Source organism: Numida meleagris, chromosome 2 (genome assembly GCF_002078875.1).
Source record: "Numida meleagris isolate 19003 breed g44 Domestic line chromosome 2, NumMel1.0, whole genome shotgun sequence".
Lineage (NCBI taxonomy): Eukaryota > Metazoa > Chordata > Aves > Galliformes > Numididae > Numida > Numida meleagris.
In genome coordinates this window covers 75,609,610-75,621,376 of record NC_034410.1, presented here as the reverse complement: position 1 = coordinate 75,621,376, position 11,767 = coordinate 75,609,610, and the positions used below count along the sequence as shown (strand labels likewise).

The following is an 11,767-nucleotide window of genomic DNA, read 5'->3' as shown; positions in this document are numbered from 1 at the left end:
TCTTTTTTGCTTTCCACTGTACTTGTTTACACTGTGCATTCTGTTTGTCCATCTCAACAGTAGAGGCCATCCTGCAAAAGGCCAAGTAGAAATATTGCTGCAGATTCAGAAAGTGATTGTTTGAATAACAGTTAGCAAAATGTCATTGTACGGACTATTCTTTTATTTGATCCAATTACGTGTGTTTTAGCTCATATTTTTCTGTAGTGTGAATGGCTGTCAGAGTTTAAGGAACCAGTAGATTCAGCATCTATTTTAGACCTTGGTGAAGCTGAGATACTAATTACCCCGAAAAAGAAGTGAATGACTTGGCATGTCTTGCAATTATGTAGTGTATTTTTTAAACTATTCTCTATTGCATTTAGTCAGCAACAGGAAAGATGAAGCTAAATTTGCCTGTTAATGCCATGAGTAGCACTCTCCAAAAGTCACATGCTTTTGTTTTTTTCCATCCACTATGGCTTTCTATTCTCAGAGACAGCTGATCTGTTTTCCTAGTGCACAGGAGATTAGCATCTCACCTGATGGCTATCCAGATTCACGCTCTGTTTCATTTAGTAGTCACACTAGTAACCTTTGTGAAATATGGAATCACTGGAGGTCCATGGGTTAGCAAGTACTTCTTGCAAGATTTTCTCTGTTCCACACAGCTTTTCTTACGTATCGTTCACATTAGTCTTCTTATATGACATGTGCATTAGTCTTTAGTGTACAGGAAGGCTCTTTACAATATTCCTTACACATCCATATTGGAGTTTCTTGTTTACCTTCTTGGTGCATTCAAAGTGGTTGGCCCACTAGTGGAACCAAGGCTGATGTCACAGCCGGATTCCATTCTAGAGTGTACCAGTTGCAACAGGGACCCAAGGTCCTCTAGTGTGTTCTGTATGCACTGAGGCCTGGCAGCAACTGGATTTTGTTGATAATATAGATGCAGTATGGACATAGAGTCCTGCAACATTAACAGGTCTCAGCCCCACTTTTCCCTTCTTTGATGCTACCCACTAGTACAGTGCAATATTTCCTGTTGGAAGTAATGACATTTCCGCTGAGTGGATCAAGAACCAAAACTCCATCATTTCTTCTCTTTCCTTAGCTGAGCTCTTTTGTACTTCATAGTTGTGAATCAGATGCCTGATTTTCTCCCACTTTGAGCTGGTAACTCCTCAGTCAAACCCCAGAATGTGTCTCAGAAAAATGTTGGAGTGCATCGGATTGTCTGGTTTATGCAGATTGCCCAGTCTTACACTTTTTGTTAGAGATTCACCTGTGTAATTGGGTATCTGTAGCCCTATATGTAATCTGTAGTGGAGAGACATGTTTGTCAGCATTCCATAGTCTTCACTCTCAGTGTCACTTCAATGAACTGAATTTTTTAGAATAATTTTAGCAAGGAAGGAGCATTGATTGCTACAGTTTAAAAGGCTATTCACCAAAGAGTGAAATGGATGAGCAGTGGATTACTTGCTTACAGGTGATAAGCAGAACACTGAATTTTACTTACTCAAGTTTTCAACATCATGGTTTTCCATCTGGGAAATTAGATTTTTACAATAATCTTCTAAAAATGGAAATAAAAACTTGACTGAGACATTTAAACAATTATAAATTGTGGAGCTTTGTACCTTTATTGAGGATATTTAAAATTGGTGCTGAAAACTAAATTGGGAAAATATTTGGAACAAATGGAGCAGGATTTTTTTTTCTAACTTTCTGTTCTGCTTCTGCTCTTTCAGTTTCAGGGTAACATGAAGAGAAATGTGAGTTTATTATCCTGTGCTTTTTCAGCAGAAAAAGTATCTGCTTATTTTGGTCTAATCCTGTTATTTAAATCTCTGTACTACTGCAAACCTGACCACCTTGTGTTATTTTTAACTTAATGGAAAATAGAAATATATATTTCATCAGCACCACCTGCTTCGATTAAAAAAGAAAAGATAACTGAATTTAGTATGCTTTTACCTTTCTTGCAAAAAGAAAAAAAATGAAAGTAATATTATGTAATACAAGGTACTAAGGGAAATAATAAGATGCTCCCAACTCCAAATATTAAGATTTTTTCTATTATTATTTTTAATCAAGATCTTATTAAAAATTTATCTGCATTAAATTTATTTAGCTAGAGTTTTGGGCTGGATTTTGAATTTCCCACAACTTCAGTGGCTACATGCTATAAAACAGCTGTAGATGTTCAAAAGTAGCATAGTTAGTACCAGAATCAATCCTTTTGGAGACAAGTTAAAAGTATGCTGTGACAGCTCTGATAAACCCAACAGTAAGAATAACTTTAAACTGGTTAAACCTTTTAACTGAAGTTCAAAAAATCTTTGACATTTCCCATGTCAACTGTATCCCTTAAAGTAAGTTACCTTTGCCACATACAGAATTCAGATGGCAATTTACTTGTTTTTTTTTCCAGTCTAGGACATCAGTTCAGAAAATCGTATTAGATTCAGTGACCTTTGGTGATGTTTATGTTTTTTTGTGATGCTTGGCAGATTTTTTAGCTGTTATGAAGCAGCAGAGAGTAGTACAGCACTTTTGGTTGTTTGAACATCTTCTGCAGAAAAATGTTGATAAGCAACTATCTGGTGTCGTATTCTTCATCCTATTATTTATTCTAATGATCAACTGAGAAGATGGTTGCCAGTTTAATACTGCTTCAAGAAATTTTGTGACACAGCATAAACTCTGGTCTTCGTGTATTATTATGAATTTTAAGTTTAGAATAGACCTTTGCTTTGTAGATCTGGGTCTCCATTTCTTGGAAGAAAAAAAAATCTATGAAGTCACAAGATCATAATGTGAAGTATCTCATCTTGCAGTCTTGTCATTGTGGTAATCCATAGTGGCTAAAACAAGGTTTTGAAAAGCTGCTATTTTTATTACCATACACTGAGTTCAGAAGAAAAAACAAACGCCTCTTTGAACAATGCGACATATGCTTATAAGTATTTAAAATGGCAAGTGTTAATTTGATCAATATGTAAATTTTACCTTGCACTTAGAGTTCATATGTATAAATAAATGTCACTGTATTATGGTGAAGAAAAATACTGATTTCATCAGTTTAGTGATTTATTCTTTTGGTACAATATTGTTTTAGTCTACTAAAAGAAATGTGACCTGGAATTCTGACATACCAAATAACAATCTTGAGACTGTTGTAGTGGTAGGAATAGTGGATCATTAGTATGTTCCACTTTACATATGTATGAGGCAGTCATTGTTACAGATGGCTGAGGGTCAAGATGCTCTGTTATGTATCTTCATAGAGTCCATGACAACTTCTGTATGTCTGTTTTCTACTTTTAATTTATAAAATGGAGATCTCTGGAGAAGGGACAACATGTAAGCATGCAGGATACAAAAACATCCCTTAATATAGCCAGTGTACTCCAGAGTGGCCAAGAACAAAGAGCCATCCCAACATGATATACAGTGAAAGGCAGACTACACTGAAAAGGGTTGCCATTTTTGGCAGGCTTCTCCCACTGGTTTGTCTGGTGTTCTCTGCTTTCCTTCTTGTAAATAACTAGCAAAGAAAAAATGTTACAGGAAGAGGTAAGGTTGCCAACCATATTCTGCAAATTGCTATATTTTATTGTGGAGAATGGCCAAAATAACGTAGTCATGACCATTACTATAACAGTACTGCCTACACTTTCAGATGAGTGGAGCTTTATTAGCCTTCTAGAGCTAACTGAGAAGGCTCTTTAACTTTCTGTTTCACAGGTGCCTCCCTTGCTCTTAACTTCTTGTCTCTGTAGATCTATCATCATGTGATTTCTTTTCACTGTTACTGTCTACCACAGCCAGCTCTGTCATCCTTCAAACTCTTTTTGTCTGTGCTACTGACCTCTGTGCAGATCTGTCGCTCCTTTTAGGTCAAATTCCATTTACAATATCCTTTTGACTCTAAGACATACTCCTTTATCCTAATAGACTATAGTGGCTTTCACATTTACTCTTAGGGACCCTGTTTTTCTTCTCTGTCCATCACCACATTCTTATTTTTCTTACGCAGGTGTAGGAAACTATAACTACTTAGTTAGTGATACATTTAGATTTGGCTCTCTTTTTTCCCATGATAATCATTCAATCCATTGTCTGTACCTAATCTGCAGTGGCTTAATAGAAACAAGATATAATTACAAGGTGAGAATGAAAGAAGATTATGCATCTGGGACGGCAAAATTGTTTCCTCTTCCCCTCCTCCTCATCATTCTTGAAGAGAAGTTATAACATAGCTATTACTTGAAGAATTCCTGAGTATGTACAAAGGTTTGGTAAATCCATTGGAGTTTAAGGCTGAAGAGATTTCTCCTATCCAGTCTGTTTTCTGCTCCTGTTAGGATTTGTGAGGCTTACTGTGCATTCCCAGTAGAGGGGCACAGCACAGGTTGCTGGCCATGCGGATGGATGTGGTGTGCAGTGCATTTGCTTGCACCTGTGTAAGCACCCACAGCATTCATGTGGAAATGAACAACACAGCCCAGCCCTCTTCTCCCTCTCCAGATGATCAGTTTGCTAGTGGTCATTTACACGCCATTACTGTTCATTGGTAGTTACTCCTGCATTCAAGGGTCCCTAGACAAGATGGGTCTGCCCACAATCCGTGCCCTGTTTAACACATCTCCATCTCCAATTTTGGGTCATTCCAGATTCTGATCTCCTCCAACTTGCTCCCTAGTCTAGCTTGAAGCTTGCTAATGAGTCACCTCCACTTACCTGCACAGAAAGAGCGAAGTCACACAGAAAAGGGTTAAGAACAGGGTCAAGAAGAAAGTATAGACTGCAGTGATCAGGTGCAGAGCGCAGGTGGACAAGAGTTTTGGCCCCTTTCCCTGGCTTGGTTCTTTCTCTAAACACTCTGTAATAAGCACCTTATAGCTTATAGCACCTCAGATTAAGTTTGCTTTTTCTTCTAAGGTCTATGATACTCTTATTTCCCACCCCAACCCTTGCTATCAGTTAGGAAAAGCTAGTTAACCTTTCTAAGACTTTGTGTGACTCATTCAGTTGTGTTCCATTAATAAGCAACCTGAAATATCTAATCTTTGTTATTGTCTCTGTTACATCTTGTTCCTTAGGGTCTGTGAATCTTGGTGGGTTTTTTTTACATTTTCTGTCTCTTCCTTTTGTTTTTATGTAGGGTATCCATTACCAAATGTCTTCATGAAGTGTCCTTACATTACAAGTATGTACATGACCTTTACAATTCACATAGCTTTTACCTTTTCTACATATCCTTACAGTACTTATTTATATTCTCCAATCTTTGGGCAACTAAAGCTCACCTGCCTAAGAAAATTGATCTAAAGTAAGAAAACAAGGCCTATTTCTTAAGGACATTTATTAACAAGATTCTGAGGAAAGCATCACTCAGCTTCTAAGAAATACAGCTTTTTGCAGACAGAAGAGTGCAGCTACAGAAATAGACTTTGATTTTTACAGGATTTTTACTGGCAGAAGAAATACACTGATATTAAAAGAAAAAAACAGCTTTGGTAACGACAAACTACTAGACACTTGCATTATATCATAATATGAAGAATCAAGACAGATACCAGGCCTATGAGCTTTTAAAATACCCAGTAATCTTCAGAGCCTTTAAAGCTGTTTTGGCAGCTTTTCTACAACAGCAACCAAGAGAGTCAGAGTATTCTGCAGAGAGCTACTAGTATTCAGCAAAAAAAAAAAAAAATCAAAACCCAGCATACTTTAGCTGCAACACTCCGTTTCCTAGAGCATCTTCTCTAGCTGTTTCTTGGCAATTTCACTGCTATATTGCCTTATGTGAGGAGAAATTGCACATGAAACCTCATTTCACGTCATGTTCTTCAGCTGTGAAACTGAAATTATTGAAAAACTCCATTTTCAGTCTTTTTTCTTCCTACAGAAGGAGGATACTTGATGAACATACCCTGTTACGGAATGAAAACAAAACAAAACAAAGCAAGCCTGAATACTTTTGTCTTAATCTTGAGTGAAAATTTTTGGCCTGTTCTAGAAAGCCAATTCATTATCTGTCCAGATATTCCGTAGACCTGAGCTCTCCCCAGAGACAGATTATCCTTCCCTTTTCCATCTTTGAGTGACACAAACGGAAGCTGTTCCCTCACTTTGAGTCAATCAAGTTCTGAATGAACTATTGGAGGACTTCTTCGATCTAGATCTTAAAGTAGTAAAAAAGTAGAGAGGTGGGATTTAGAGTCATTTTGTCTTTTGCAAGGATTACATGAGAAAAGCAGAAGCTTTCCTATATGTAGGAAAATGCATGGATGAATAATAAATTGTTTCTGAATTCAATGGCTTACACTTTTACAACCTACAAATCTGAAAAATTCCTGCAGAAAGGACTGGTATCACATCTTTCATTGTACAATACAAAAGAGTATATCTTCCAAGAAATTTTCAATGATTTTGTTCACTGTAGATTCCTAAGAGTTTACTTATTAAGATGACTCCCCTCTAAACTCCATAGATCTCCATAGATATCTTTTTTTATTTTTTCCTCTCCCTCTCTCTCCTATTCTTTCTTTCTTTCTTTTTTCTCATGTAGAGACAGACAGTTAATCTGGAAATCAAGATATCCACCAGGTATACTGCAGTTCCACACTGGAAAATACCATTTTAGAAGGTATGTGTCTCTTACCAATTTTCAAAATCCTAATAATTATTATTTTCCCTATAAATATTCTAGCATCTTCTGGAGTCAATTTTCTGTAGAGTAGATCTCACACTTTTCCCTGTGTTTCTAGATTCAAGTAAATACCCCAAATTAGATCTTAACTTGCCTAAGTTAATTGCCCTAGCTATTCAGTGTACACGTTCAGTTGATATTACGTTTTCTCATCCTTTCCTGGAATATGTAGGATAATACTAGATAGCAGGTGCGCAGTATGGCCACATAGATGGCTTAGCAGAGCTCTGTCTTTCAAAAACAATCCTCTGAGAGTAGCCTTTACATGCTCAAATTCTTTACCTCTTCCCACAGGACTAATTTCTAACAGGTTTCTTTTCACCTTTTACTTGCACAACTGCACACTGCATTTTTCACTGCTAACTTTCTTGTTTTGTCAGGTTATTTTTGCAATTTATCAAAGTCATTTTGAATTCTAATGTTATGTTTCAACATACTTTCAGCTTCATCTGGTTTTCCATCATTTGTGCGTTTAATAAGCTTGCTTTTTATTTCAGTATCAAATTCATTAATGACAAGGTTTAAGTAAAAATGGATTCTGAGCAGACCTCTCCTACGTTGGGAAGTAATTTGTTGATAGCTACCCCTGATTACAGTTTTCCAACACGATTTACACCCACACTGTAGCAGGTTTTATCTGGATTGTCCTGTAATAAATCGCATCTAGATCATATCTCCTTAACCTGTTTACCGGAGTATTGTCTGAGACATTAGTACTTACATTAGTGTCATGATATGAGGTACATTTTTAATGTTTCTGTGTTTCCATTCTACCCATGAGTCTTGTTGCCCTGCTACAGAATATAATTATATTGATTTGACACTTAATTTTTTTACACATCCATGTAAGCTGATATCAATATTGTAATCTTTCAGTATCTTCACTACTCACAAATGGTTTATTTATTTGCATCAAGGTTATTGAGGGTTCACAATGGAGCCAAAAAAATGTGCAAAATCCACATTAAATCCTCCAGCTCTTGACTTTTACCATTCTCAGGGTTAGCCTGCAATTTCGCTTCCTCTTTCTACATGAATTTTCAAAAATAAGTGCTAGAGACTGTGTTTATCTCAGTTCCATAAACCTTTTAGAATGAAATCTATTGGAGCCAGCTGATATCAAAGCAATTATCTTACCTGAATGCATTCATACCTGTTTTCTCTTTGCTCAAGGCTGAGATCTTATCCCGCTATTGTGAACTGATCAATTGTGGAAGCCAAATGGTGATGGACGGGGAATTTGGAGGAGGCAAAATTCAAAAAGACAAGAAATACTGAGTTTTCCTAGCTGATAGTAGTTTTATTCTCTACTGCATAACGAGCTACTGTTTTTTTCTATTCTGCTACCATGCTAAGCATTTGTTACTGTGATACGTCTTTCTGTTTTCAGGAGATTTATGATTTGGTCATTTGTTTCCACATGCTTGCCTATGATATTCTGCATTCATCCTTAGCAATCAGGCTTCACTTCCTGGATTCTTCTTTTGTTTGGAGTAACTGAAGAATTCATTAGTTAAATCAATTGCTTCTTATCCTTCCTCTTCACTGCACTGTAAGACTGTGAAAATGCAACCCTGGCTTAAAAGTCCTATGTAACCTGAAATTCTTTTGGAAAGGGTGATGCTAAACAAAGTAGAGGTGGAAGTTATCAGAAAATATGTACCTAATGAGATACAGACTTAGTTGGCTTTTTCTTTTTCGGCCATACATCTCATTTACATAGTATGCAGATTCAGCAGAATTGTTTGGGTTTCTCAATTAAATATTTTGATATAAAAATGTTTTTTTAGGAGATAGCCTTTTTTTTCTCTCAGTTGTTTTCAGAAAGTCTGTTTTATAACCCTACAACTAGTTCATTAATTCTGTTTTGCAAACAGTGCTAATACTAGTCAATCATACTAGCTAGCATTTTACAAGACCTAGAAAAACCTCACAGATTATGAAGAATCACTACATGAGCAGGAATTTACAGATATGAACAATGCTGACAATTCAATTTGTGTTTCTGACTGTTTTTGTTTTGATTACTTACACATACACTGCACACAAGCAGGAGTCATCAACTCATCATGGCTGGAAAGCTGACTCAGTCTGGCAACTGATGCATCTACAGCTGATCAGCTGTTATTAGAAGCTGTCACTGTGGCCTGTAAAATTTATTATAATTAACTTTGCAGAATTCAGTTTTGCTGGAAAACAGTGGGTACCGTTATGCTGAAAGCATTAAATAGTCTCAGTTTTTACATAGTAAATGACATTTGGCAAGGTACAGAATCTTGGTTCTTGGTAATTAATAATCTCTATTAATGTTGCAAATTTCTCTCCATCAAAAATTGATCTAGCAAATGATATACAAGGAAAATAAAAGATCTCAAGTTCTTGTTGTTACACATGCAAATAATGATCAAGGAAGGAATATTTCTATGTCTCAGGCTACGAAGTATTGCCACATTTTATCTGAGAAATCAGGCTTCTCTTCTGTGTATTTGTCAGAGCTCATCACACCTCCTTGTCCTGAGCTCCGCTTGCAATAGCACTATACCATTTGCTTAGAGCCAACAATTTTTTACTGTATCTTTAGTCTCAACATCTGTTATAGCATTTTTGTCTTACTGGATCTGCCTCTGATGTGCCTGACTCAGAAGTACAGTTACTTGTGTGGAGAACTTCCTTAACATTTCAGGAGAACATGCCATTGCACAAAACAGATCCCTGTCAGACCCCAGAATGTTCTTCATGAAGCTTTCTTTGTGCTGAGAAGAACATAAAAACCCTTATATTACTGGAGCTTGAATATCTATTTTAAATTTGCAGAGCTTAGCTCTATACAGCTTCTAGAGGTGTTAACTAAGAGTAAAATGGGCTAGGTTTAATTTCTGTTTTTTTTTTTTAGCCATATTCTCAAGGAGTCTGCAGGGAAAACTAACCGCTAGTTAGTCACTGGTTTGCCTTCAGGAAATTCAGCAGAAGTGGTCCTCCAGGCTTTTCATTTTGGCCACATTGTCTGTCATTCTTCTTTCTGCTCTGTCAAAATTGACCAGGAGGATCCACTTTGTTTTCACAAGGCGGAGGAAAAGGGTGAGCTGTGAGAAGGGTGAAAATGGCCCATCAGCTTAGCAGGTATTTGTGCACTTCAGAAACCTCTTCTGTCCTACTGGTGATGAGGTTCTCCCATTACTTGAATGACAAGATAGTGAACTGGAAACCCATATCTGAATGAAAGAGAAGGAGGGTGGCATTTCCATAAATGTGCCTCCATTAAGCAAGTGAAAAGTTTCTGAACACGCCACCCTTCAAATTCCTGGACAGTACATCTCCTTTACCTTTGGAGCCAAGGCTGCCCAGACTCATCTACTGGCAGAGAGTAACTATAGCCAGAGGCAAAAGCAGGAAGGAATATGACCTGCAGGGCTCAAAAGGAGTACAGAGAGCTTGCCAAAATGACCACGGAATATCTAGCACCCTAAAGAACAGGGTGACATCCCCTATATCTCAGAGTCCTGGATGTTCATAAAGCAGGAGAAGGCTACAACTGGAAGAAAGTAAATGAGCTAGGAGTAGGCAGCAGAGGTGCTGGGATAGAAAATATGGGCCATATGTGTTCTGGACACAGTCAAACAGTGGGGAGAATGTGGCCTGTACAGCAGCTGCTATCGTTTCTGCTGAAGAGCCTTTATCTCCTCTTGCCTACCTGATTTTCAACACCGTGACAGTATTTGCTTCTGACTGCATTAGTACACACACTTGTGTGTGGTAAGATACAGTTAGGCAACAGTTTTTGGACAACTTTTGGAAGATTCTAGAAGACAAATGAGGATCTTAAAATCCAGATAAAAATGAAGCTAGTTGTATTTTCAAAGGGAAAAATGAAATGGTTCTCATTTTATATTTGCAAATCATTTTATCAGAATGTGCCAGTAGTTGACTTCCCTAACAATTATGTGTGCAGCACAAAAGGGACAATAAAAAACTGGGAAAGGTAAAAACAATCATAGATTGTTAAATATACCATATGGTGAGGGCAGACCTTGAAGAACAATAAAGTCGTCATCTTCTGGCCTTTAACGTTCACTTGTTTTCCCGTTTGTTTTTAATATGCCCTATGGCAACACTGTAAATCTTCTTCATGTATAATAACTCTTATTACTTTTTTTTCTTGCAATTACAAAAGGTGTTTTATGTTTATCAACCATTCCAGGCAATACAAATTCTGTTTAATATATATCTGGAGCAGTAAAAAGATTGAGTGTATCAGTGCCTCGTATACTGTGGTACATAAAACCAAACATTAATAAAGGCTTTTGACAATCTCCATCTGTTTGATCTTCACACTTCTCCCTCTGCTTTTTTAAGAGATAAAGTCTTGAAATATTTCAGCGTTTCCTCTAAATCATCTAGTCTTCCAGTTTTTTTTGTATAGATCAGAAAATCTCAATTTATGAGTCACTTAGTCTTATGACCAGAGCAGAGAACAGTGTTTTTCTGGGGTCATGGGTGTTACTTTTGTGTTTCTGGGAAACATTCTGAAAATATTCTGGAGCGCTTCTGAATTTGAGGATGAGTTGTTGCAAGGAGTTGACTGTAGGGTCATAGAAAGCTGTGGAAATTGTGATTACATATACTGAGATGTTGGAGGAAAAAAGATTGAGAAGCGCTTGAATAGATTATCCAGTTATAAGGCACCATTTGTGGTGAAAATAGCATTGCCATTTCACTGCTATGAGCATGGAATATCAGTGCAGCTTTTCTTGACATAATTTGTTAATGTCCATCTTAGCAGCTGAAGCACAGCAATTCTCTCTTCACACTTGTAGCCTTCTTTAACAGAGATTAAAAATCAACAATTACAAAAAAAAGCAATTTTCCAAATTCTTATTTTTGTCTTTGTATTTAGATTCCTGACTTAGCAACACATTTCCTGATTATATTGTCCCCCAGTTCAAAACTAAAATCAGCATTACCAGATTAAAAGTACACAAAACAGGAAGTATAAATGTAGAGACTGAAAATAGTCAGATTTTCTGCAGTTTTAGCTCTTGGTTGTTTTCCACACATTATTTA

At 36.9% G+C, this 11,767-nt stretch overlaps 1 long non-coding RNA gene across 1 annotated transcript; it reads left to right on the top strand.

Annotated features, from left to right (window-relative positions):
• Nucleotides 863–7,969, top strand: LOC110395026. The gene is made up of 3 exons (XR_002436109.1): nt 863–967; nt 6,566–6,643; nt 7,880–7,969. It is a non-coding gene; the product is annotated as an uncharacterized LOC110395026 (long non-coding RNA).